At 44.0% G+C, this 23,446-nt stretch overlaps 1 protein-coding gene across 6 annotated transcripts in view; it reads left to right on the forward strand.

Moving 5' to 3' along the window:
• Nucleotides 1–23,446, forward strand: part of ZNF462 (zinc finger protein 462) — a 143,649-nt gene continuing 120,203 nt past the window's right edge. For 3 of the 6 annotated variants that reach the window (XM_082624401.1, XM_082624405.1, XM_082624407.1), the window contains exon 1: nucleotides 2–605. The gene's annotated coding sequence lies outside the window, so the exon portion shown is untranslated. Of the gene's footprint in view, nucleotides 606–947; nucleotides 1,285–3,163; nucleotides 3,377–23,446 lie in introns of those variants that run through there. The other 3 variants (XM_082624403.1, XM_082624406.1, XM_082624402.1) reach the window with 3 other exon arrangements.

Consider the following 23,446-nt stretch of genomic DNA (forward strand, 5'->3'; position numbering starts at 1 on the left):
ATCTCCTCCACCTTCTCCTGCTCTTCTCAGCTCTTGGATAATTCTTCCTTCCCCCCCCCCTCCAGCCCTTTCCTCATTTCTTTCTTTCTTTCTTTCTTTTTTCTTTCTCTCTCCTGCGCGTTGTTGTTGTTATTAGAAAGGCTTCGCGCACCCCCTGGTGCTCCGGCGTTTTGTGTGGCAGAAGATTGTCTGCCTTCTCTCTTTCTGTCTTGCTTTCTCTCTCCCTCTGGTTGCTCATTATTCAGAGAGAGACACAGAGGGAGGGAGAGGGAGAGAGAGAGAGAGCGCGCGAGGGAAAGGGAGAGGAGAGAGAAGAGGAGAGAGAGAGAGGGAGAGAGTGAGAGGGAGAGGGAGGGAGGGAGAGAGAGGGAGAGGGAGAGAGAGACGGATATCTCAGGTCATCTGCAGCTGCAGCGAGTCTGAAGAGCCGAGGAAGGCAGGGAAGATGGCGATCCTCCATTGCTGAGACCCGGCAGAAGCACATGAGACTCCCAAACAACTTCCACAACAATAACCCGAGCAGGAAGAGGAGAAAGAGAAAAAGGATAAGGAGGCGGTGGGGCTGGAGAACCCGAAACACCTCCCGGCGCCGGGACGCTTCTTCAGTAAGTTACTGCAATTAACCAGCACCTCGGGGTGGTCCGAGTGCTGCGGGGAGGAGAGCACGGGGTGGTGGAGGCACAAACGCGCTCATTCATTCGGCCAAGGAGGGTTGGTGGAGCGGGGAGGAGAGGAAGTCCCCTGCATGGACTGGCTGTTGGAAGAGAAGAAGCGAGAGAGAAGAGGAGGAGGGGGGGGAAGCAGGAGGAGGAGGGAGAGAGCTGGAGGGGGAGGAGGAAGAGGAGGAGGAGGAGAAGCGAGGGAGGAAGAGGAGGAGAAGGTGGTGGTGGTGGCGGTGGAGGTGGCTGTGCTTTTCCTGCTGGCTGCTCCTTCTGCCGGGGGGGAGCGGAGCGCTGTGGCTTAATTAATTTCGTGTAGTTCTGTGGAGAGAAGAGAAAATAAAAGATGAGTGAGGAGAGAGCTGGAGCCTTAGGACGGATGCTCCTGGTGTGGGCACAGGAGTAAGGGACAGAGAGGGGGGCGGAGGGCGGGAGTCGGGGAGACCTGAGCCGAGAGCCAGAGGGAAAGAGCGAGGGGCAGAGGAGGGAGCGCTCCCGGCCGCCCCGACCTGAGCGGGTTGACCTCTTTCTTTCTCTGTCCCTCTCCTTCCTTTCCCCCCTCTCTGTCTGCTTGTCCCCAGCCCGATGGCAAAGCCGTGCGGATTGGCACCCCCCTCTTCCTCAGGTATTTGGCTCGCTCTCTTCTCTCCCCGAAGTTGGGATGCGGGGTCGGGATGTGTCGGGGGGCGGCGGCGGCGGCTGCCGGTGCTGCCGGTGAGCAGATAGGCGAGGAGCGGGGGGCGCCGGCCGGCCGGGGGGCGCAGGTTCAGGAGCAGCTAGGAGCTGTCTCCAGGCTGGGGGTTCAGAAGCGTCTGGTGGAGGAGGACAACGGTTTCTGGAGAGGAGAAGCCATTACACACGCTTGGCTCTCCTCGGAGGAGGGGAGAAAAGACCCCAAGCAGGGGCCTGGGGGTCGCCTGACTCCTGGTGCAGTTCCCAGGGGTCTGTCCTCCTTCCAGGCGCGAGGGAAAGCCGCAGCCGCCCACCAGAGGAGCAGCCCCTCTCTTTCCCTTTCTTTATCTCCCTGTCCTCCATTTGCAAGCTGTCTGCTTTGGTTCCAGTCCAGACTCCAAAACACAAAGCTTCTTCTCACGTTCATTCTCCAGGCTTTTCACCATTCCTGGAGGAACCCTCATTTTCTTTTCATTGTAGCTTCTAACCTACAGAGAGGGAGGGAGGCTGCCTGGAGTTCCTTTTATATTCCTCCCCTACTGAAAAAAAAAAAAAGTTTCATTTTTAAGCACGCGTCTGGGATGGGAAAAGACCAACCAGTTGGGGCTTTCTCCCAGGGCTCCCGGGGGGCCGTGTCTGAGTGTCTGTGTTGGCTGTTTGGTTTGCTTTGGTTTTGTTTCTGGTGGTGGCTTGCAGGATTTTTGAGGAAGTAACTAGTTTGGTTGAGAGCTGGGAACTGAGTCAGGTAAGCCCGTGTCATGTTGTAACTCCACCAGAAAATGGAGGAGAGCGGGTTTCCAGGAGACAAAGCTGAGAAGTGTTTATAAAATTATGGATGTCTCCATTTTGAAGCTCTGTTGGTGATGGCTGGAGGAGGAGGCTTGCCAGCCTTCTCCTTCTCCCTTTCCAGGGGGTGAATCTTGTGGTGGCTCCTCACTATCTGTTCATTATGCAAGGAAATGAGGGGCTTGGAAGGGCTGCTCACATTTTTCTCCCACCTAAGGAGTGCTTTCACAAGTTATGGAGGCGTTTGTTGCCAATTTAAAGTAAACTTTTGGAATTTTTTTTCTCTCCTTTTGAGTGGACCTGAGGGTTTTGACCTCCTTCCGGAAAGGCAAGGAAAACCTTAAACATTTTTCCACTGAGGTCTTCACACAACTTTAAGCTGCTCCAGGTCTCCTGCAAGTCGCCAGGAAATGTGATTTCCTCATTGTGAAGATGGTCGTGGCCCTGAGCTGAGATTTTTGGAGTTCTGGGGCTTGGTTATCATCATGTTTTGATGCATTGCAAGACTTTATTGTCTGGTTGGGGTTGATTTCTGCAAAACAACAGCAGCAACAGCAAATCCTGCAAGATCTCAGAGGAACTCTAAGACTGGCTGACACCAGTTTCTTGAAGGTCTACATTTCTTTTCAGGATGCTCCATTTGTGTATTAGGCCTTCTTTTAGTTCCTTTGTTTTCCCTCTTCCCTTCCATTCTGCTGTTTTTTTCTGTGTTCTCAAGTATTGTTAAGTCTTCAGAAATATCAGATGTCTTCTTAACAATGTCACTATGGAAACAAAATTTTAAAGTATTATGTCAGTTGAGAAAACCTTCTGTCCAGGTAGCTTCACCTTTCTAATTGGGAGGAATTTATTAGTCTTAGAGGGAGACATTTTGTGAGGATGATTTGAAGAAAGGACCCAAACCTACCCAGTCCACACACACTGATTGGAGTTCTTCACAGATTAGTTCTAGAGAATGTATGTAATTGATCCAAGTAAAGAACTAAATCCTGAAATGCTTGAGGAATTTATAAAAGCCAACCATGAAGATGTTGCTTTTCCATTAGGTAAGGTAGCCATCTTGAGGATGAGGGAAGATGTTGGAAGAATTTTAGACGGACTCTTGAAGATAGGTGAGGAAGGCTCCACAGTGGAATGAAAACTTGGAGGAGATTCAGAACCAATTAATAATATATTGTAAGGAGGCTGATTGGACCTCGTTTTCAACTAAGGAGAAATATAGCAAGGTACCAGCTTCAACAGAAATAAGGAACACATTGGTGAGCGACTTATACCAGCTTTTTTCTTGCTTTGCTTTCTCATTATGTGTTAGATTTGCGTGTGTGTAAAGTTCTTTCTGTCCACAGTATTTTTGTGCAGATTGAGGTGGTTTTAGATTCCAGATGTAATTATATTCTGTTGAGTAACTGGGAGCAGTGTCATTCAGTAAATGCTCAGTGCTGTATATGACAACATCACATTTTTCAAACCAAACTATTGTGTCATTAATTGAGGGTTATTGTTCTTCTGACGGGTGTGAAAGGAGAGGAGAAATACATGGTTTTTTAGCTGATAATTGTCCATGGTCAATGAAGTAAAACCCTGTTTTTGCAGACGAAGATGTATGGTTTTCAAGATTTGCAGTTGATGTGTATGCTCATTTAAAAATACTTCTCTTCAGAGCTCTGCTTCTTTATTAAAAATCTAGGGCTCTCCAAGAGCACTTAAAAAAATCTTACTTGGAATCCTACCTTTCATTATTCATTTATTGAATGTTACTTTTTGATACCATTACTTTTGCTCTTAAGTAGAATGTCAGCAGTGTTATATTTCAAATTACTAATGCATGTATGTATTTGCTACATATTCAAACTCGGAAGTTCAAATGCAATGGGATAAAAAGAGTTGTTTGGGGAAGTAATTACCAGATAGTTTTGCATCTAATTAACCATATATGTCTATGTAAACATAAGTACGTTATAGTTGATCTTGAAGCACACCTACCTGATGTCTTTGTTGTTGATGTTGATACCAGGAAATCTGGTTCATTACTTCTTTCAGTAGGGAGAAAAGCTGACACACTGGTTGCCCGTCCAGCAACCATGTTTTTTGACTCATATTTTTTACTTTGCAACCAAATATTCAGCCTTAGAGCTGAGGTTTTCTGGAGGGAAAAAAATTAGGTATCTAAGAGGCATTTTGGAGTTTGAGAATGTGTTCTAACTGGTTACCTAAGAGACACATCCATCTCTGATGCTCTTCACCAACATGAGAAGTACCATTATATTCAAGACATGGTTTCTTGCATTTTTCTAGATATATGCCTTTGAACTGGGACAAGTATTTAGGATAAACCACTATGAGAGAAATAAAGTGTCCAATGGAACCTTCTCATTTGATGTCAAAGCTCAGAGATCCTTTTTGTTTTTGAGACGTCAAGTTGATTAGGCTCGTTAGGCAAGTTTTTACCTAATTTGCTCTAATATATCACAGAGAGATCATTCTGGAGAAGTATATGTGAGCTGTGATGCACACTGCCATAAAGAAGATTCTTGTTGGGTCTTTGGATTCCGTAATCCTTCTCATGTTAGATTTATGTCCATCTAATTAATTGATCACATTCCTCCAGGATTTGTTTTTTCCTTACTCTTTGGAGTTGGAGACAACTTTTAGATGAAATAATTATTTTGCATATATATGTGTATATATTTTTAAATTTTCTTTCTAATGAGTCTTCTGGAAGACAGTAGGGGAAAAAAGAAATCCAACTGTACTAATGGACTTTAAAGTACTTGTGGTCAGTTTTCCTGAAAGGAAAGAATGGTAAAGTTGCCTTGGGAAAGAGTCCCGTTTTCAGTGTGATGGAGTTTAATAGGGTCTCGTCTATCTTGGATTCTTTCCTGGTATTGAGATTTCTTGGTTAAGGTAACCTTACTTATCTTCTTTGTGGTATGTGCCTTTATCAGACTTATAGTTCACTGCCTCATGGGACAGAACACTGACAAAGCTGCATTGAATGTTTCAAGTTGATGGCTGGGGAATAGAGAGGCTATTTCACAATGAATGCCACACTCACAAATTAGGAAATATATAAATAATGAACTAAGATGGGAAAGGACCTGACATGGGTGTATGATTGGATATTGGTATATGGAAACTAAGAAATTCAGAAGAAGTGGGGAAAATATTTCCAGTGTCTATTACTAAAATCTAGTGAGCTGAAGAAAAAAAAAATCAAGTGTCTGAGAGAGAGAGAGAGAGAGAGTGTGTGTGTGTGTGTGTGAAAGCAAGCATCTTTTGAAGTTCACATACTTAGGAAGTTGGTGGCTTTGAGGGAAACATTAGCTGGGTGTTGGTGACCTATTAATTGATTATGAGCAAACAGAGAGGAAAGTAGATAATGTTAGAAGAAAATTCCTCTTCTTGTGTGATATGCCAAGACATCTGGCAGATGTTATGTTGGGCCCTAAGGAATGGACAGTTTAATTTTAGCCCTAGCAAGGAAATGGGAAGTTCTAAGCTCTTTTAATAGCACAAGTCTTAGTTTGGGGAAGGTTGCTTAAAAAAATAAGAAAGGAAAAGAAAAGAGGGATTGATTGTATTATGGAAGAACTCCGGGGAACATCGGAATTAAGCTGAGATTTGGGGGGTTATGGACAAATATATTACTTCCCAAGTAGAAATTAACATAAAAATCATTTAAAATGACTACTTGGTAACACCCTAAATGATGAATATTAAGTATCTGATAGTCACCTTTCAGAACTTTTCATTGAGAAGCTAGTTTTTTTGTGCCTTAGAGAGATCACCTCCTTCACATCTGCCCTTCCCCCTGCATTGTACTGAGGAGGAAACTGGCACAGAGACGTGAGGTGACTCGCACAGGTCAGAAAGTTCATTTGTAATAAAGCCAGGCCTAGAACTCAGGTCGGCTGACTCCCAGTCCCGTGCCCTTTCCACTGCCCTACTGCCCATGATTGTAGCGGTTTGTGAAACACCAACTCTCCTCTCCAGAGTGCAAGGCTATCTGAGAAACCCTGAAATCATATGCTAGTGGGGCAGGAGTATTGGTTTTTGTTAGCTGAGTGTAGCGTGATGGGGAGCCTGGGGCTGATCATGCTCATTCATAGAAGTGATACGCTCCAGAGGCCAATTCTGTTCATGGGACTTTTAGCTCTTGGGTCTGTAGCTGTGATTTTCTTCTAATTGTCCTCCTCTCTGTAATTCTGTCATCCAGGGCTGGGGAGTCCTTTTCAAGTGCTCTTCTTTGGAAGTTTGTCTGGGTCTACTGCAACTTAACCGGAGTGCTCACAATTGGACTCCGAGGATCTATTTTGCAACCTGGTACAGATTTCAATTGGCTTCTTGCAGAGATGCCATTTTGTAATACTGATGAATGGCCAAGAGAGTGAAATCCAGTCTAAAACGATGACTGGTGGCTTCCCAGTGTTCCAGACTCGTCCAAAAATGTGCCCTCCGTGTACCTTCTTGAGGCCCAGTTCTCTGTTGCAGACCCATGGCTAGCTATTTCCCATGCCCCAGTAGACATGAAGTCATCCTTAAAATGCCGTTTGAACAGCACGTGCAACGTTTAACCATGAGAGAGGGATGGGACAGTACTTGAAGAAGGGTGATGACAGGTTTCCATTTCTGATTCCTCTTAGACAAGTGAGAGTAACTTTGTAAAGAAGAAGAGTGATGTTTGGAAGTTTCCACATTTTCTAAGCTTCTTCTAAACGAAAGCATAAATTCTTAATCCAGGAGGCAGTCTGGAGAAGGTAGGGCTGGATGTGGACTTCTGGCAGAAACACAGTTAACGCTATAAACAGTTGGACCTCAGTGTGGCATTCCTCCAGATGAGTTGACTGTCGAAAATAAAATGTTCCAGAAGAACTGGGAGAACAGGAAAGAAGTTAAAACAGCATGGTTTGCATGCCAGTACTGAGGAAGAAAAAAAAAAAAAAAAAGTCGGGGGGGCATTGGAGAGAAGATAATCCTAAGTGGAACTGTCTCTGGGATTTATAAAAACTAGGTGGAGAAGTTTGCAAGTGAAGGAAAATGGATTTTTATGAATTTAGGTTGCATTGACAGTTTATTAGGAAGCTCTTTTGACTCTTGTCCCCTTGAGCTTTGTATCTGGAGAACTGCACACACTGAGCAATTGGATTTACATTTTCTGCTCAGAAATGCTATTGTAAAATGTATCTACTTTCCAAGGGATCCTGTCCTTATCAGTTGACGCATACCTAGGGTTTGTAGTCTTGGGATCTGTGGCTCCAACACCAAGTTGGATTTTTCAGGGCTTGGAAGGACAAGAGGCAGAGTAGTGTGGGCTGAGAGGTTACCCACATGGTTCACCTGCAAGTGCATTGTCTTTTAATTCTGGTGAGCACATGACGTGGTGTCTTCAAAGCATTCTTGCCTAATTTGTAGCTGGAGAGGGTTTTTTTCTTGCGTTATTCTTGGAGGGAAGGTTTCTTTTTGTGCCAGGTCATGGGTATTTTGGTATTGATTTCCTTGCTTTCATGTGTTGGCTTGTTTAGTTCACTGCATGTTGCTTCTGAATATTAAGAAAACACTTCTGCCAGCCCTGTCCACACCTTACCCCCAACTTCATTGAGAGAGCAGAGCCTGCTCCAGACGGTGAAGGGAAGGTGGGGAGGTACTTATTTGTTCAAAAAATAAATCCTTGAAGATGAAGAGTGCTTAATTCAGAAAGTTACTTGCCAGGCTTTCGAGTAGACTTTTCACAAAGACCATGCAAGGAGAGATGGGGAAAATTCCATAAGCAACCAGTGGGTCCTGATGAAAATGTGTTAGGATCACTTAGTAGGAAACCAAGCATTTGTCCAAGACGGGTAGGCAAGACTTATCTTTGGATTCAGATTGGTTTGAGTACAAAAGGAGCTCAAGGCCCCAGCGAGACAACTGTGTCAGAAGTAATGAAGCCCAGGATTTGTGGAGAGGCTTAGCTGCCACACAGCCTGGCTGGGGAAGGCCAGTTCGTTCCCTAAGCCCTCGTCTGGCCAGTTGAACCAGAACACGAGCTAAGGCCTTCACATTTTGGAATTCTTCTCTTCCCTGTTCAGATTTAAGAAGGGAAAGTCACTGTCCTTCAGTTTTGCTCATGTCAGCTGAGTGCTTTTCTCTTGAGCTTGTAAATGCCAGAGACGGTGGGGGAAAGGCAGGGTGCTGATCTCCTTTGAGGGAACATTCTCCCTTTTAACGGGACAAATGTGCCTATAGCATTGTACTTATTAGGCAGAAAATAATTGTGTAGTGGCACAATGTGGGATACTTGAAAGATGTTTGCTGCACAAAGGTTCCAATACTCACCTGCAGATTAAGAAACGGCTTTCTAAACCTTCTCATTTCTATTGCTAATGAAAAGCTTTGGAAGGCACCTGTGAATCAGTGCTCCAGCTGCTATCATGGTAGGGGAAGTTAGGCCTTGAAAGGATACACGGATTAGCCCATCAGAAAAGCAAACAGTAGCATTTTTCAGCACAAGTAGAAAATAGGGTTGTTAAGCTAACAGAAAAGTAAGCTAAAGCATTGCCATAATTACGTGGTGGAAATTTGCTGGGATGGAGAGACTGCTTGGATGGGAGAAGGAAAAGGAGAAGAGAGGCAGGAGAATGATTGACAAGTCAGAAGAGAAGAGGTCTGTCCACTGGGAAGAGCCTACAGGAAGAAAGGCATTGCTTTTAAGAAAACAATAAAGCAAGTGAAAAAGGACCTTGTAATTTGGTACCTATTGCATGTGAAATATGAAGACCAGTGCTCAGACCCACATTCTTTGGTCAGTTCTTATTGTAAAACATAGAATTGGGCTTGGGAGACAATTTACGTGACTTTGGGGTTACAAATACGGCGTTGCTGCTAAAGGGCAGATGGAAACTTGCAGGAGCTGATTAAGTAAGTAGAGTTAGGTGGAGATTTTCCTGGAAAAGGAGCAAAGTAGAGAATAGAGCACAGCAGAAAGTAGTTGCATTATTAATGGGCAGAACATGTGATAGTCCTCGCTAAGGTTATCCATAGAGCTTCTCTACCTGCGCCCTGGGTGTTAGAAGAAGTGGGGAACAAAGATGTGCTTACTTCAGAGGGGAAAGGCGTAGACCGTGATGACTACCTGTGTCTAGTTTGGAATTAAGCCACTTGCTGGAGCCGTGCATCACAGGCTGGTCTGTCAATCCAGTCTTGGCATTTTAAAATCCAAAATAAGGCCACCGTGGTCCAGAACGTTTAGCTATTCTAACCCTAATTACATCATCCCTCTGTGTGACCAGTTAGTCAGCAATCCCATGTCAATTACCCAACCCAGATTGGACCTGATCTGGGGGTCCTACATGTGGGGTAAAATTTGAACACTGGGTTATCGGCTGAAGATGGTGAAAACATAGATACCAGCTAGGGATTATGGAAAGATTTCAGTAACAAGTACTTATCACCCAGAAACTTTTCTCTTCGATGGTTTCTATCTTAAATGGTCTTCACTGAAGACTGTTAATTAGTATTTCATAATGTTAACTGGCAAAGGGATCTGGGTGGAAGAGACCATTTTCATTTGAATGTCAAAGTTCAGCTACAAGAACTTCTCCCCCTCGGGGGAAGGAGGGACTGGGACTTTGGGGTTAGTAGATGCAAACTATTACATTTAGAATGGATAAGCAATGAGGTCCTACTGTATAGCACAGGGAACTATATCCAATTTCCTTGGATAAACCATAATGGAAAAGAATATAAAAAAGAATGTAAATATGTATATAACTGAGTCGCTTCGCTGCACAGCAGAAATTAACACAACATTGTAAATCAACTATACTTCAATAAAAAAAATCTTCTCTCCCTCTTCTGCTGTCAACTGAGTATTTTCCCTTCTGATGTTGGGTAAGAAGACCTTCCATAAGGAGATTAAATATGATTGCTTCATCAAAAAATTCTGCCAACTCCTCTATAGAGTGGGAATATCACATAAACCGTTAACAGAACGCTATTTCCCTTCTTGGAGTGACTCATATAGTTAATATTAATACTAGGTAACATTTGTTTAACATTTAATATGAACCAGGGACTTTTCCTATGGTAGAGAAAGCTGAAGTCGGGGAAGTAATTTACCCAAGTTTCATGGAGCTTTGTAATGGGGGAGCCAGGATGCACACATGGGGGGACCACCTCCTGGCTCTCAGCTTCTGGGAACTGGCCGTGGCTATTACTTAGTGTGCTAATAGCTTATGTTTCGGATGGTTTGTCTCTTCCAGTTGCTTATGCCAGGAGTATATCCTGGTGTTCTGGAAGGAACTCTGAGCTTAATGGAAAATTAATTGTAATATATTAGTTGATATGAGAGATATAACTTATTGTAATAGCTTGACAAAGTGTGTTTAACTAAAGAGTGCCCTCTGTTTGTAATTCTGAGTTACAGAGAAGATGGTAAAAAAAAGCCCAAGAGACCATGTAGGGGGAAATTTAGAGAATAAATTTTAAAAAATTGTATCAAGTTCAGTAGTGTAACGTAGTTAAACATGGCTATTTAAAAGGAGCCCCTCCCTGTTACAAGCAGAAAGATAATGCTGTATGACTTTCTTTTTTAAGTAGAGAAGGTGTCTTAACTTTTTCTCTTCTTAGGGCCCCTTTTGAAAGTCTGAGTGCCCTGTACTGGCTCTGGTTACTGCAAGCAGGAGAAATGTTTTCAAAAGCCACAGAGACATATTTGAAAATTAGTTCCACTGTCTAAGGGTCGTTTTTGGAAAATAGTGCAGATACTCTTCAAAGCATGGGTGCTAGTATCCTCCACGCCCTTAGTGATCACCATGTGCTCTATTTAGATCATGGAGACATGATGGATGTTTTGGTTTTATTTGCCCCTCCCTGAAACATCACAGTACAGTAAGGAAGCTGTTGTTCAGGTATGGCCACAAATGCCCTTAATAGAGTAACAAGCTGTACTAAGGGCCATGGAGCAGGTCCAGATATCCCTCAGATACCCGGGGCAGTAGCTTTTCTGTAGGACAGGCGGTTGGTGTTAATTGCTGAGTAGACTCTTTAACCTTGAAGCAACTGGTGGTGGTTTTATAAAAATCTTAACTTGGCCATGGATCTGTTCAGGTGATCATCTGTCCCTAGACAGACTCACACCCAAAACCTGGGTAGGAGGATAAGCATGTGTCCTGTGTCTAAAGCGTCCTAGAGGAGGTCACAAAGTCACCCACTTTTACCCATCATCCGTATCATTATCTACCAAACTTATAAGAACCATTGTTTTCTTAGATAAAGTCCTTTAATGGGAAAACGGCTCAGAAAAAAATAACTACATAGTTGAAGAGAGTAAAATTGAACTGTACCAAAGCGTGCAGTTCTGTGGGTGGAATTTTAATTTTATTCATTTATTTATTTATGGCCACACCTTGTGGCATGCGGGATCTTAGTTCCCCAACCAGAGATCAAACCCATGCCCCCTGCAGTGGAAGCACGGAGTCTTTTTTTTTTTTTTTTAAATATTTATTTATTTATTTGGCTCTGCCAGGTCTTAGTTGCGGCATCTTGAGTGGTGGCATGCAGGATCTAGTTCCCTGACCAGGGATCGAACCCTGGTCCCCTGCATTGGGAGTGTGGAGTCTTTAACCATTGGACCACCAGGAAAGTCCCATGGAATTTCTAATTTTAGAGCCACAGGGACTGTCTTCAGTCTGAGCTATAGTGCCCAGCCATCTAAGATGCTCCCTCAGACCAGCCTGTCTCAAAGACCAGTCCTTTACATGTTTCTTCAATCTTCCTCTTAATTTTTTTTTTTTTTTTTTTTTGCGGTACGTGGGCCTCTCACTGCTGTGGCCTCTCCCGTTGCGGAACACGGGCTCCGGACGTGCAGGCTCAGCGGCCATGGCTCACGGGCCCAGCCGCTCCGCGGCATGTGGGATCCTCCCAGACCGGGGCACGAACCCGTGTCCCCTGCATCGGCAGTTGGACTCTCAACCACTGCGCCACCAGGGAAGCCCTCTTCCTCTTAATTTTTTGAAGAGAGGTCTACCCGGGCTACCCTCAGGAGCACTGCAGAAAGTGAAGGTGAATTGGGTCAAGGTCTCTTTGTGGGTGCAGTGACATCCACTTGGGAACAGGACATTGAATTTGAGAACACACTTAACATGAGAGCCAGGGAGGAGAGGGAGCTTTAGAGCATGTCGGAGGAGGTAAATGTGTAAAGTTTATGTATTTAGGCCTGGTGGAGGAATCCCCTATTATCCTGAAAAGAAAATCACCGCTCCCAAGACAGATTGCATTAAAATGTGAAAAAGCACATTGTATAGATCACATAAATTAGCACCCATTTAAGAAAGCAGAATTGTATCCTTGCACTTATGTGGAAGTTCTCATCATTCTTTGCATCTTCTCCCATGGCTTTGCCTCTCATTAGTAATTTGGGGAGGCTGAGCAGTGAAGTGGGATTGAAGAACATTTCAGATGTCTCTGAAATTTCTCCCCACCCCTTGGCTGACTCAAGTGTTTGAATCCCTCACCCAGTCTTTCTCTGACCAGTGGCTGTAGCTTGTTAATAATGAATGAACATCACCCATAGGTCCTGAAATGAGCAAATGTTAAATGTTATGTGATTATTAAGGGAAAAACAAGATAATCTAGTCACTGGGTTTAATTAGGTTGTGATTGCCCAATTGCTGCTTCATGATAATTATATTCATAACCCCGTTTCTAGACGTCAACTACAATTAACAAAATTGACCCCAGCACAGGTAAGTGTTAGCGATCTTCTCTGAAGCAGCTTCTGAACGGTGAATTTCCGACGTTCCCAGTACGTTCCTCCTGGTCCTTTGTCCCTTCTTGCGAACTTCCCATCATCTTTTTCCTCATTTTAGTAAAAAAGTTGGTGGCAACATCATCTTGTCTGTGACCACGCACATATTATATGGCTCGTATTGATGTCTACAGAAAAATAAATTTTCAAGTTTTTGAGTCAAATATGGCTGAAAAACATGAGTAAGTCAGCACATAAGAATCTTGAAGCATAAAAAATTGAAAATTGGCTAGATTTTTTTCTCAGCCCATGATACCTGTTCAGTAGATTTAATGTGATTCATTTGAATAGATCTTTTACTTTATAAGGCATAGTCTTTAAATGAAAAAGAGAGTCATCTGTGTTTAAGATGCTGCCTATCAGCATGATCATTAAGGTCTGAGGAGTACAGAGCGAGGGCTTTTAACTTTATGGGATCCCCCCTTGTCCAAATTCCTGACATTTGCCGCTAGTGTATTCCAAGAGAAAAAGAACATGTCACTGCTGGGGGACATCCTTTACTGTTATCTCTTAAATGAAGTCAATGATTTCTAGGAAGTATAAACAACCTGTATCAGAAGTGGGTATGTCAGTGTGACACTGTGAATCACTGGGCCAGATTGTCACTTGGCAGCCTTCCCTTTCTGACATGCAGTTATATGGGAAAGTAACGCAATTAAAATCTGCACACCATGGTGGAACTTCATTGCATTGAACTGTTTGAACAATTAGGAACTCGGCTGCCATGTCTGTGGGTATATGGGTATATGGGGGTATGTGTATGTATTTATGTAGAAATATGTAAATATATTTTACATAGATAGATAGGCAGACAGACAGGATATTCTTTTTTTTTTTTTTTTTTGCAGTACGCGGGCCTCTCACTGTTGTGGCCTCTCCCGTTGCGGAGCACAGGCTCCGCACGCGCAGGCCCAGCAGCCATGGCTCACGGGCCAAGCCGCTCCACGGCATGTGGGATCTTCCTGGACCGGGGCACGAACCTGTGTTCCCTGCATCGGCAGGCGGATTCTCAAACACTGCGCCACCAGGGAAGCCCTGGACAGGATATTCTTGCTGGGGAGAAGGCACTTACTTTTCCTGAAGAATCAGGAATGCAAATTTCTCAGAATTTCTGTGTGAGCATGCAGTTCTTTGTGCTTGGGTCTTTAAGGAAGTTGTGTGTAGTGGGTGGAGCACCCTTTGGGTATTGCACAAGCATGGGATGAAATTTGTCTCTGTTCCTTCCTAGCTGTGTGACCTTGAATAAGTCACTTAACCTCTCTGTTCCCTTGATTTCCTACCCAATAAAATGGGGATAATATGAATCTGTAGAACTGACATAAAGGCTAAAAAGTATTATGTGTATAGGGGTTCTGGTTCATAATGGTCACTGGAAAAATGATAGTGTCTTTCTTCCTCAGGGATAGAGAAACTGAGGTAGAGGTCTGCTCTGAGGGCTTTACCAGGTGTGAATTGTCTTGTCTTTCGTCTTAGACTTGTTGTTTGGATTAATTTTGTGCCGTGTCTGTCTTATGTGATGAGTAGTCCTCGTTGCTGTTGTCCATTCACAGGTAGACTTTTCCAGATTGTGAGCCTCTGGTCTGGCTGGCTATGGACTCTGCAGCACTCCACACCTGCATGTGCGTTCAGTAGGGATTTGTAAACCACCCAAGGATGATTCCATGTCCTCTTGGAGAAGTGCACTTACTATCCACCTTGCAGAAATATTCCCTGCAGTGGTATGGGAACAATTTTTCATCAGTGTGAACTTCTTCAAGCATTTTGGAAGAAAGATGTCATTATTGTTCCTCCTGTTTGGCGTCATTCTGGCAAAAATGCTTTGTCTAAGAACACTGTATTTCTTCAGTGAAAATACTGGCCTGTGCTATTTCACATAAATGTTGGTTGGCTGTTTATGACTTCACTCCGATAGGTAGCTCTGAGCCAGCTTCAGGGCTGTCCTGTGTCCTTGCTTTGAATTGCTTTGGTCTTCTCTGTGCAAATGTTTATTTTAATAGTCCATGTCCACTTGGTCTTACTAATGTACTGTAATATCAGATGCTTAGAGATCTCAGGGGTAAGGAGGCTAATTTTAGAGTGCCTTCAGGGTAGGTGCTATTTCAAAATGTGGACGGGTGTTGATAGGGCCTAACAGGACCTACCTAGCCTGGTCTGTGCCGAGTCAGAAGAACATTCATTGGTGCCTCCTGACAGCGTGCTGGTGATGGTGGTGGCAGAGATGAAGAACATGTAAGTGGTTCTTGGGTAGCACAGCAGTGATTTTTTCACCTTTCAGAGCAGATTACCCATGACGCCTTATTTATTTATTTTTACATTTTGAACATTTCCAGAGAGACAAGGGTGGAGGTGGAAATTTTTTTTTTAATTCTTAAAAAAATGTATAGTCGCCACTTAAAATTGTGTGCAGCGATATTTGAGGGGGAGAGAAAAAGTGACCAGGTATTTATTTACTGTGTTCCGCTCTCTAAGATGCTCTCAAATGAGAGACTTTTTAAAAAAATAAATTTATTTATTTTATTTATTTATTTTTGGCTGCATCGGGTCTTCGTTGCTGGGGTGAGCTTTCTCTAGTTGCGGCGAGCAGGGGCTACTCGTTGTGGTGGCTTTTCTTTCCAGAACACGGGCTCAGTAGTTGTGGCTCGCGGGCTTCAGTAGTAGTGGCTCGCGGGCTCTAGAGCTCAGGCTCAGTAGTTGTGGCTCGCAGGCTCTAGAGCGCAGGCTCAATAGTTGTGGCACACGGGCTTCGTTGTTCCATGGCATGTGGGATCTTCCTGGACCAGGGCTCGAACCCATGTCCCCTGCATTGGCAGGCGGATTCTCAACCACTGCGCCACCAGGGAAGCCCCTCAAATGAGAGATTTTTGGTGTCAAAGGGTGGACGCCAAAATGAAAGAAATGGAGGTTTAAGCTGTGGCTGTGGTCTTGGTTATAATAATGTGGAATGCCCTCAGTAAAATAAAAAGTGTGGGAAGAAAGAGGAGGGGCTGAAACTAGAACTTCCGAGCTGCGAGAGAAGCTCTGGGAGTGGAAGGATTTTTCCATTTTCCTTGAGGCCTCAGGGAGTGTTGGATTTGGGGATGCCACCTTCACCTGTGTGCAGTTCTTTCCAAGTGGCAGAATCCTTACTTATCTGTGACAACCAGGTTTTAGAAAAGTGATTGGCTTCGCTTGGGGTCAAGTTCCTAATTTGCTCCTGACCTCCAGTTTATCTTTAGAGTGAAATCCCCTCTCTGGTGAAGGCTCAGAGGCATAATGTATGTAAAACACCCAGCACCCTGCCAGGTACTAGATGAACGGCTGCCTCTGCGGTTCATTTGCAATGATCAGTTACTGGCCATCCACTGCCTCTTGTGCAGGTGGCTTGCTCCTTGACATGTAGCCGCCGCCTGGCTTTGCGCTCCTAGTGAGTAGCTGTGGGATGATGATAGAGTTGGAAAGAATTTAGTGTCTTCACTCTCATAAAACGTGTTTTATAGATGCTGTTATATTTAAGAAATGTGTGCCCATTCATCTCCATTCATCAAACATTTATTGAGGGCCCTCTGAGCCCCTGGCACGCCTGCAGTGTGTCTAGGTGGTCGAACCCAGGGGAGGTGGGATCGCTCTACCAGTTGTGTTAGGTTCTTTGTTTTGGTAATTGGAGTGATTATGATGGAGATGGCTGTCCTTAACCACATTTAAATGAGCCAGAGGGTGGCGAAACCTTGGCTGGAGGCAGTGGGCCAAGGATTCCTATTTAGATGCATGTATTTCTGCGTCTTTGTGTGTGTATATTTACAGTATAACTTGCGAACCATGTAGTTAATGCTGCTGGGGTGTGGAATCTGGCAGATCATTTAAATATTTACTGTTGGTGTGAAGTCTAGTTTCCAGTTATTTTTAGGTCATTTTCATCTTAGCAACCCCGTTGGAGATGAACCAGACCCACTGCTGTAAACTGTCCCCACATTTTGATAGAATTTAATAAAGTCAAGTTGAATGGTTTGGTCCCAAGAGGCAAACAGACCATCTGGTTAGCAGAAGGGTTAGGTTGAGTATTGCATGGCTGCTGAGAGGGCCACAAACCAGCCCCGACCGACGCACTGGTAATATGTCCAGTTGCTGAATGCAATAAGCATTGAAATGGTGCTTTCAAGTCTGCCGAGCCAGCAGTTCTGTTACCACCGCTGTGACGCAGGAGATAATTCAGCTGGGCAAGCGGCAGCATGGGGGTGGATCTACAGTACAGGATGTGTAATGTCAACATGAAGGATTGGAGCTGGCAGGAGGAAGGGAAGCACTCATTTCATGCCAGTGCAGGAAGTCTAGAGAGATGCTCCCCCCCCACCATCCCGCTTTGCATCTTGTCCTCTTCTGGAGCTTTCCCATGATGTGCTAAATAATTACCTTGTGCATGGTCCATGGCAAAACTTCAGCTGATTTTCTGCCTCTTTTGGAACCTGTCAGCATAAACGGAGTGAACCATATTTCCCACACATGTAGGGCGGGCAAAGGCAAGGAGTTAGTGGCCCAGCCTGGGAGGAGGAGAAAGGGCTTCTTGACGCTGGAGCATCTTTGCGCTTGAGATGGAATCCCATTGTACGTCCCTTTGTGTTCAGCTTTGAGACTGGCCATCCGTTCAAAGGCTGCAATCATCTCGGAACATTGTGCTGCAGCTGTAGTCAGGAGAAAGCTGCAGAATGGTTCCAGTGATTCTGCAGAAGCTCGGCAATTACATAATTGCTGTGTAACTGGAGAGAGCCATCAGGGTTGTCTAGTTCTCCTGGAAAGAAAGCTCCTACAATTCGAAGGGGAGATTGTTTTCCCTCGTTAAACCTGAAGGCTGATGACCGAGTACGTCAAGCCACTAGGCTGGAATGGGGTCCTCTCACGGGCCTGAGAGGGCACGAAATTCACAAGTACACTTGGCTGGACACTCAGTGGACTTTGCAGCTGTGTTAAAGGGAGAGAGAGAGAGAGGAAGTCACTGACTCTTGGAAAAGTGGATTCTCATATCAGCTGATCTTGTTTCTTGTATCTGGGACTCCGTTCTGTATGCATTTGAAGCAAGGAGTATTCCAATCTTCCGTTCCTAGGAATGGGACCAGCGGAGTTGCACTTGATCACCAAGAGCCCTCTCAATTTCTGCTGCCTGCTCGGAAGGATTTCACAGCCTCTCCTGAATGAATACTCCCGGATGCAGATCAGCAGAAGCTCCGTGAGGCCTGGCTCTCATCGGCTCTTCCTAAATGCTGCGGCCCTGTGGTTGTCAGCCCCTGGTGCAGCGCCTCAGCAGCCCGGGGGCTGGAGCAGACTGGACAGTTTGTCTGGGAAGACCTCACAGCACAGGAATGAATTCCTTCTTTCAGCCACCTTACCACTTGTTTTCCCCAGTGGAGAAAATTTTGAGGTGGAGTTGGTTAGATGCAGGCGCGAGGGTTGCATTAAACCAGTCAGAAGCCCAGGCTCCAGATTTCATCAGATATGGAGCAGTCACCTAAAATTAGCCACACCTCCTAACCCAAGTGAGGGCTTTATGTTTGTTTATGTTAAGTAGCTCTAAATTTCACCAAGCCTGCCTTTCTGGGCTCAGTTTTGTGGGGCTGGTGAGTAGAAAGTGGTTGTCAGAGGCACAGTTTTATTAATGGCCAAAGTTGGGCCTTTCATAACTGTGGTACTCATCTGCATTTTTCTGTGTAAATGTGTAGTCAGAACTGTATACGGGAAAATTATATATTGTGTCTCCTTTGTGAATTAAAAAGGAGCAGCCAGCAGGCAATATTAGGACTTGGACTTCCAAAATGGATTAGGTCCACAGATTCCTAGACCTTTTACCTTTAGACCTCTGCTTTACTCTGTACCCCCTGGGTTTCATGCTGAGGTTGACGGATGCAAAGAGTTTCTTTGAGAGGTTCGATTCCTCTGAAACGTTACTGGTGGGTTTTCAAGGAGCCAGCCTGTTGCAGCCCCGAGCTATTATTTTGGAGTAATCTGGAAGGTTATAGGATCACCCATGGTGACCCTTGCCTGCGTCATTCCTGGCAGGCCTTGGCATACTCCAGCAGATGAGTAAGGGCAAGGGCAATTGGCAGGAGGACCCGCTGAGTTCATCTTGCTTCGTATCTCAGGAACCGGCCTGACCTTTTTCCATCATCAGTGTTAGGGCACTTTGAGAAACACTGGACCCTCTTTGAAGGGTCCTGGAGATTGTATTGGGGGCAGCGTGCTCTCATACCGGGAAGGAACACTTGGCTCTAATGCAGAGACCGCATCGAAGGGAACCCTTTGCTATCAGGGTTGGGAGGCCCTTGAAGACCTTGGCAGTGAGGGCCATGGTATGTAGTGGAAAGAACATAGACCTCAGAGCCAGTGAGTAGCTGTGTGACCTTGAGTGAATGATTTAATCTCTGATCTTCAATTTCCTGATCTGGAAAAAAAATTCACTTTGTAAACTTCTTGTGGGGAATAAATAAGATCACAAATATGAATCTCTGGTGCAGAGCCTGATATGTTGTAGTCACATAAAAAATACGAATTCCCTTTTCTCCCATCCTTCAGTTTTTATAAAACACTTTTTATAGGCAGGGCACTGTTAAACAGTGACTATCTGATTAGGAGTCCGAATACACTTGAGTCCACTTGAAATCCCTGTGAGGAGGCTCCTTGAAGCTTATCCTGGTGGGATTGATAAACATTTAACTTCTTGGCTTTAGGGGCTGAGGAGTATCTTTTATTATATGGTGACTTTTAAGAGCCAGTGTGCTCCTCAATGAAACACGACCCCAAAATCTGGTAAAGGGGAAGAAAAGTACCTTAACCTCTGTGTGCACTATCTTTGAGCATTCTGTAATGGATTATTTATTAAATTCCTTAGATGAAGTTCTGGTGTTTTTGTTTTGACTGTGGTTATACAACTAACTCCCTGAAAAGAGAAACCTGATGTTTCCCAAGAATAGCTCTGATGGGAGAGATTTGGGTATCCAGAATCCAAAAGACCGCACACTATGGATGACTCTTACAGGCTTCTCTTTGACCTCTAGCCCAGTGTGCCATTCATTCCTTAGGTTGGTGCTCAAGGAAGCCTTGTTGACTGTTTTCAGGGGAAAAGACCTTACTTAGTTAAAATTTAGCCAAGTCAACTTGGAAGGCCAACCACTGCTTTGGCTCATGGTCAGTTACTGAATGGAACTAGCTCGAAGCTGTGGAAAGGCAGGTGTGGGGTTTCCCTTGTTCATCTCTGTATGTCAGTGCCTTGCTGAGTGCCTGGGGCAGATGTTCATAATCAATAAGTATGGGTTGAGTTAGCTAATCAAGTCTAGCACTTTTTTAAAAGGTCATGTTGCTCCTGAATATCTGTTCCCCAAACACACCTAGATTTCTGAAATCAAACATCTCTGAAATCAGACATTTCCGAAATCAAAAATCTCTTAGTTCCTTTTAAGCAGTGGTGGCTACTGCAACCCTCCTAGACATCCAGCATCCAACTTTAGTTAAGTGGAGATTTGGCACTGACATTTTCATTGGAAAATGAGAGTTAATATTAATCAAGGGAAACGGCCCAACTCTACAATCTATATTCAATATGTTTTGGAAGTAAGAATGTCTAGATTGCAGTCTAGGTTGAAGAAGCCAAGGAGAGTTTGATGGTTGGTAGTTTCTGAAGAATACTAATTTGAGCACGACCGTTTACCGGTAGGATCCTGAATGACTCTTCAGGCCATTGTAAAGTTAGATTTTGTAGAATTGGGTCGGAAACACTGGAGAGGAAACGTTCAAACTCAGCAATACTCGAGGATTCAAGGCGGGTGGTTCTGGAGGAAACTCATTCGTAGTTTTATACGACAAAAGAAGACATATTTTCCCAAGACTTTATTTGGCTTATCAAGTCTAAATGGATCATGGCATGTATTTCATGGTGGTATGGAAGCTCAAGGAATACAGACAAGTTACAGAGAGAAAAGATGAGTATGTAGTGTTTCCTATCAGTTTAACAGAATTGGAAGAACGAAGCAGTGGAGCCAGGACACTAGTCATGCACTTTGAAGATGGTCAAGCAGTTTCAGAAAACGTGTTTCCTCACCTTTGCCTTTGGTTCTTGAACATCTCAGTGGAATGATTTCGACTATTGAAAGTCTAGTGTGTGCAGAAAACCTTCTAGGTATGAGGTGACTGCAGCGTTAAAGAAACCCATGGATCCTGTTAGTCCAACCTCACTGAAGGACATATTCTGAAGAGCCAGCCCATTAAGCAAGCTTTTGAAGGGTGTGCGCTGCAGAGCAGTTTCCTGTTATTTGGTTAATGGTTGACCTAGTTCTATTGCCATATGCTTCCTGGAACGCATTCTAATATAAAGTATGTGTTAAAGCGAGACTAGGAGAATAGCAGGAAAGTCAAAGCCTTTCTGAAGCCGGGACCATGTGAATGTTAGCCTAGTGAGGGCAGGAGAGTGTATGGACAGAAGATGAAAAGACTTTTCTCTTCATGGTCCTGTTTACTAATTCCAATTTTAATCTTCACATTGCATTCCAGCCGATTCTCAGGAGTTGCATTTTCCCAGGGTACCTTGTACAGAAGCCCTGCATCCGTGTCCTTAGTTATTTCTTGTGTGGGCTAGGCTAAGCTTGACGTTGAAAGTACCCTGAGTAAAGTTATTACTTCGAGGAAAGATGCTATTCGATATGGCTAAGAACAGGTGATTTTGTTTTTGTATTATTATTTTTGTCATTATTTTTGTATTGCCAGCAAGGGATTAGTCAATCTTTTGGTCTGAAATCTGGATGGAATCCAGGGTCTAAGTCTGAGGCTCCTTTGATATATTTATCATTTTACCTGGGATCAGCAGCCTTGGCTTGTTCATTTAGGTGGATAAGGGAGCCCACACAACCATGGGGGCTGCTGAGCAAACTTTGCACCAGACATGGTGTTTGTTTTAACAGCTTCAGAATGTGAAGAATCTGTGGGTCTCGTATGCTAATCGCTGGATATTTGGGTGGTGGTGGAGGAGGCTCTTCTGTTCTCTTCATTGCTCAGAAAGCAAATGTTTGAGGAACCACAAGTATGGGGAATCAGGTGCGATGGGGTGGACAGTTCCTTTTGAATTTGTTTTTTTTTTTTTTTAAATCACCATAACTGTGGTATAGGGTAGTGATTCCTCACCTGGGCGGATCTTCAGAATCATTCTGAGAACTTGGAAACAAAAAGAAGGTTATTAAAAACCGATTTTTAGCTTCTACTACGGGAGAGAGATTTAGTAGGTCTGGGGTGGGAGCTTGTAATGTGTGTTCTTAGAAGTCAGATTTAGGAACCACTGGTCTTGGAAATTCAGTATCATTAGGCTGGCAAGGGGGAAAGAAGCAGCCGCTTGTGCTTTCCTGTCTCACACGCAGGAAGCAGGAAAAGGGAAAGAGGTGCTGTCAGAACTTGATATTTGTAGCTGCTAATAATTTGAGCTATGGAATAGGCTTTCGTCTTTTCTTCCCTAGGAATTCAGTACCTCCAGGGCACCTTAAGGGTACAGTACACCAAGTGATATAGGTTTGGGAAGTGTCATCTTAGTGGCAGGCTACTTACTGTGCTTCACCACCACCACCATCCCCCCATGCCCCGTGCCCTCCCTTCCACCATGGAGGCCATGTTAGCAGAATATCTGTCATTCATCAATTAAATAGGATGCAGTTTTTTTTCATATTATACCTTTGGCAGAAACAAAGGGATGTGACATTGTGTTGATTTCTATATACAAAGAGATCGCTACTGACCAACCCAATTAGCTTCTGTTTTTTTTTTTTTTTTTTTCTATTAACAATAAAGAGATGCACTTGTTGACCGAGGACTTGCTCCATATGGCTGCCTGCCTGTCCTGTTTTGAAGCTGTTCCTTCTGATATTGGGCCACAGCTCACTGACCCATTTGTGAATCAGAATGACCTTGACTACAGGATCACCTTGATCTGGGGTCTAATAATGTGCCTGATAAGTGATAGATCTTGAGTGCTCGGTTAGTGAACAAATGAATGAATGAACCAGCTAAGTAAACATTGCCCCGAAGAGATAAGATGTAGCTTGGAGGGAAGAAGATTCCGTTTCAAAGCGATGTTGTGTGGTCAATGTAACCTTTTTAGGATATTTTCTGCATTAATCTCAGCAGAAAGGAAGATGACCCTGTTCCAAAATTTGATAGATCAGACACTTTGGCTTCCTGAGAAAAAGCAGGGCAATTATTTCTTTTTTTCTTTTTAAAAATTTTATTGAAATATAGTTGATTAACTGTATTTGTTGTTAATTTCTGCTGTACAGCAAAGTGACTCAGTTATACATACATATATTCTTTTTCATATTCTTTTCCATTATGGTTTATCATGGGATATTGAATATAGTTCCCTGTGCTATACAGTAGGACCTTGTTGCTCAGGGAAATTATTTCTTTTTTTACGTGTTGTTTGTCCCCAAAACAACAATTACCACTACTGCCATGAAAAACCCTCCACACATAAAAGAGTGGCTACAGAACAAATATTGTTAAGGATGTTTGATGTTCTTTCTCCATTCTTCCTCTAAACTTTAAA

The sequence above is a fragment of the Mesoplodon mirus genome (genome assembly GCF_964341445.2).
Source record: "Mesoplodon mirus genome assembly, chromosome: 1".
In the NCBI taxonomy this organism is placed as follows: Eukaryota; Metazoa; Chordata; class Mammalia; order Artiodactyla; family Ziphiidae; genus Mesoplodon; species Mesoplodon mirus.